Genomic DNA, 5,106 nt, shown 5'->3' on the forward strand with positions numbered 1-5,106 from the left:
GACGTACACCACGGTTCCTGGCGTCAGTTACAACTGAATGACGGTGGGGCGCGGGCGGCCGGACGTCCACCACGGTTCCTGGCGTCAGTTACAACTGAACTGACGGTGGGGCGCGGGCGGCCGACGTCCACCACGGTTCCTGGCGTTAGTTACAACTGAACGACGGTGGGGCGCGGGCGGCCGACGTCCACCACGGTTCCTGGCGTCAGTTACAACTGAACGACGGTGGGGCGCGGGCGGCCGACGTCCACCACGGTTCCTGGCGTCAGTTACAACTGAACGACGGTGGGGCGCGGGCGGCCGACGTCCACCACGGTTCCTGGCGTCAGTTACAACTGAACGACGGTGGGGCGCGGGCGGCCGACGTCCACCACGGTTCCTGGCGTCAGTTACAACTGAACGACGGTGGGGCGCGGGCGGCCGACGTCCACCACGGTTCCTGGCGTCAGTTACAACTGAATGACGGTGGGGCGCGGGCGGCCGGCGTCCACCACGGTTCCTGGCGTCAGTTACAACTGAACGACGGTGGGGCGCGGGCGGCCGACGTCCACCACGGTTCCTGGCGTCAGTTACAACTGAACTGACGGTGGGGCGCGGGCGGCCGACGTCCACCACGGTTCCTGGCGTCAGTTACAACTGAATGACGGTGGGGCGCGGGCGGCCGGCGTCCACCACGGTTCCTGGCGTCAGTTACAACTGAATGACGGTGGGGCGCGGGCGGCCGGCGTCCACCACGGTTCCTGGCGTCAGTTACAACTGAATGACGGTGGGGCGCGGCGGCCGGACGTCCACCACGGTTCCTGGCGTCAGTTACAACTGAATGACGGTGGGGCGCGGGCGGCCGACGTCCACCACGGTTCCTGGCGTCAGTTACAACTGAATGACGGTGGGGCGCGGGCGGCCGACGTCCACCACGGTTCCTGGCGTCAGTTACAACTGAATGACGGTGGGGCGCGGGCGGCCGACGTCCACCACGGTTCCTGGCGTCAGTTACAACTGAATGACGGTGGGGCGCGGGCGGCCGGCGTCCACCACGGTTCCTGGCGTCAGTTACAACTGAACGACGGTGGGGCGCGGGCGGCCGGCGTCCACCACGGTTCCTGGCGTCAGTTACAACTGAACGACGGTGGGGCGCGGGCGGCCGACGTCCACCACGGTTCCTGGCGTCAGTTACAACTGAACGACGGTGGGGCGCGGGCGGCCGACGTCCACCACGGTTCCTGGCGTCAGTTACAACTGAACGACGGTGGGGCGCGGGCGGCCGGCGTCCACCACGGTTCCTGGCGTCAGTTACAACTGAACGACGGTGGGGCGCGGGCGGCCGACGTCCACCACGGTTCCTGGCGTCAGTTACAACTGAACGACGGTGGGGCGCGGGCGGCCGACGTCCACCACGGTTCCTGGCGTCAGTTACAACTGAACGACGGTGGGGCGCGGGCGGCCGACGTCCACCACGGTTCCTGGCGTCAGTTACAACTGAACGACGGTGGGGCGCGGGCGGCCGACGTCCACCACGGTTCCTGGCGTCAGTTACAACTGAACGACGGTGGGGCGCGGGCGGCCGACGTCCACCACGGTTCCTGGCGTCAGTTACAACTGAACGACGGTGGGGCGCGGGCGGCCGACGTCCACCACGGTTCCTGGCGTCAGTTACAACTGAACGACGGTGGGGCGCGGGCGGCCGACGTACACCACGGTTCCTGGCGTCAGTTACAACTGAACGACGGTGGGGCGCGGGCGGCCGACGTCCACCACGGTTCCTGGCGTCAGTTACAACTGAACGACGGTGGGGCGCGGGCGGCCGACGTCCACCACGGTTCCTGGCGTCAGTTACAACTGAACGACGGTGGGGCGCGGGCGGCCGACGTCCACCACGGTTCCTGGCGTCAGTTACAACTGAACGACGGTGGGGCGCGGGCGGCCGACGTCCACCACGGTTCCTGGCGTCAGTTACAACTGAACGACGGTGGGGCGCGGGCGGCCGACGTCCACCACGGTTCCTGGCGTCAGTTACAACTGAACGACGGTGGGGCGCGGGCGGCCGACGTCCACCACGGTTCCTGGCGTCAGTTACAACTGAACGACGGTGGGGCGCGGGCGGCCGACGTCCACCACGGTTCCTGGCGTCAGTTACAACTGAACGACGGTGGGGCGCGGGCGGCCGACGTCCACCACGGTTCCTGGCGTCAGTTACAACTGAACGACGGTGGGGCGCGGGCGGCCGACGTCCACCACGGTTCCTGGCGTCAGTTACAACTGAATGACGGTGGGGCGCAGGCGGCCGGCGTCCACCACGGTTCCTGGCGTCAGTTACAACTGAATGACGGTGGGGCGCGGGCGGCCGGCGTCCACCACGGTTCCTGGCGTCAGTTACAACTGAATAACGGTGGGGCGCAGGCGGCCGGACGTCCACCACGGTTCCTGGCGTCAGTTACAACTGAATACGGTGGGGCGCAGGCGGCCGGCGTCCACCACGGTTCCTGGCGTCAGTTACAACTGAATAACGGTGGGGCGCAGGGCGGCCGACGTCCACCACGGTTCCTGGCGTCAGTTACAACTGAATGACGGTGGGGCGCGGGCGGCCGGACGTCCACCCCGGTTCCTGGCGTCAGTTACAACTGAACGACGGTGGGGCGCGGGCGGCCGGCGTCCACCACGGTTCCTGGCGTCAGTTACAACTGAACGACGGTGGGGCGCGGGCGGCCGACGTCCACCACGGTTCCTGGCGTCAGTTACAACTGAACGACGGTGGGGCGCGGGCGGCCGACGTCCACCACGGTTCCTGGCGTCAGTTACAACTGAACGACGGTGGGGCGCGGGCGGCCGGCGTCCACCACGGTTCCTGGCGTCAGTTACAACTGAACGACGGTGGGGCGCGGGCGGCCGACGTCCACCACGGTTCCTGGCGTCAGTTACAACTGAACGACGGTGGGGCGCGGGCGGCCGACGTCCACCACGGTTCCTGGCGTCAGTTACAACTGAACGACGGTGGGGCGCGGGCGGCCGACGTCCACCACGGTTCCTGGCGTTAGTTACAACTGAACGACGGTGGGGCGCGGGCGGCCGACGTCCACCACGGTTCCTGGCGTCAGTTACAACTGAACGACGGTGGGGCGCGGGCGGCCGGACGTCCACCACGGTTCCTGGCGTCAGTTACAACTGAACGACGGTGGGGCGCGGGCGGCCGGACGTCCACCACGGTTCCTGGCGTCAGTTACAACTGAACGACGGTGGGGCGCGGGCGGCCGACGTCCACCACGGTTCCTGGCGTCAGTTACAACTGAACGACGGTGGGGCGCGGGCGGCCGACGTCCACCACGGTTCCTGGCGTCAGTTACAACTGAACGACGGTGGGGCGCGGGCGGCCGACGTCCACCACGGTTCCTGGCGTCAGTTACAACTGAACGACGGTGGGGCGCGGGCGGCCGACGTCCACCACGGTTCCTGGCGTCAGTTACAACTGAACGACGGTGGGGCGCGGGCGGCCGACGTCCACCACGGTTCCTGGCGTCAGTTACAACTGAACGACGGTGGGGCGCGGGCGGCCGACGTCCACCACGGTTCCTGGCGTCAGTTACAACTGAACGACGGTGGGGCGCGGGCGGCCGACGTCCACCACGGTTCCTGGCGTCAGTTACAACTGAACGACGGTGGGGCGCGGGCGGCCGACGTCCACCACGGTTCCTGGCGTCAGTTACAACTGAACGACGGTGGGGCGCGGGCGGCCGACGTCCACCACGGTTCCTGGCGTCAGTTACAACTGAACGACGGTGGGGCGCGGGCGGCCGACGTCCACCACGGTTCCTGGCGTCAGTTACAACTGAACGACGGTGGGGCGCGGGCGGCCGACGTCCACCACGGTTCCTGGCGTCAGTTACAACTGAACTGACGGTGGGGCGCGGGCGGCCGGCGTCCACCACGGTTCCTGGCGTCAGTTACAACTGAATGACGGTGGGGCGCGGGCGGCCGACGTCCACCACGGTTCCTGGCGTCAGTTACAACTGAACGACGGTGGGGCGCGGGCGGCCGGCGTCCACCACGGTTCCTGGCGTCAGTTACAACTGAACGACGGTGGGGCGCGGGCGGCCGACGTCCACCACGGTTCCTGGCGTCAGTTACAACTGAACGACGGTGGGGCGCGGGCGGCCGACGTCCACCACGGTTCCTGGCGTCAGTTACAACTGAACGACGGTGGGGCGCGGGCGGCCGGCGTCCACCACGGTTCCTGGCGTCAGTTACAACTGAACGACGGTGGGGCGCGGGCGGCCGACGTCCACCACGGTTCCTGGCGTCAGTTACAACTGAACGACGGTGGGGCGCGGGCGGCCGACGTCCACCACGGTTCCTGGCGTCAGTTACAACTGAACGACGGTGGGGCGCGGGCGGCCGGCGTCCACCACGGTTCCTGGCGTCAGTTACAACTGAACGACGGTGGGGCGCGGGCGGCCGGCGTCCACCACGGTTCCTGGCGTCAGTTACAACTGAATGACGGTGGGGCGCAGGCGGCCGGCGTCCACCACGGTTCCTGGCGTCAGTTACAACTGAATGACGGTGGGGCGCGGGCGGCCGGCGTCCACCACGGTTCCTGGCGTCAGTTACAACTGAACGACGGTGGGGCGCGGGCGGCCGACGTCCACCACGGTTCCTGGCGTCAGTTACAACTGAACGACGGTGGGGCGCGGGCGGCCGACGTCCACCACGGTTCCTGGCGTCAGTTACAACTGAATGACGGTGGGGCGCAGGCGGCCGGCGTCCACCACGGTTCCTGGCGTCAGTTACAACTGAATGACGGTGGGGCGCGGGCGGCCGGCGTCCACCACGGTTCCTGGCGTCAGTTACAACTGAATAACGGTGGGGCGCAGGCGGCCGGCGTCCACCACGGTTCCTGGCGTCAGTTACAACTGAATAACGGTGGGGCGCAGGCGGCCGGCGTCCACCACGGTTCCTGGCGTCAGTTACAACTGAATAACGGTGGGGCGCAGGCGGCCGGCGTCCACCACGGTTCCTGGCGTCAGTTACAACTGAATGACGGTGGGGCGCGGGCGGCCGACGTCCACCACGGTTCCTGGCGTCAGTTACAACTGAACGACGGTGGGGCGCGGGCGG

Source organism: Maniola hyperantus, chromosome 11 (assembly GCF_902806685.2).
Source record: "Maniola hyperantus chromosome 11, iAphHyp1.2, whole genome shotgun sequence".
NCBI classification, from domain to species: Eukaryota; Metazoa; Arthropoda; class Insecta; order Lepidoptera; family Nymphalidae; genus Maniola; species Maniola hyperantus.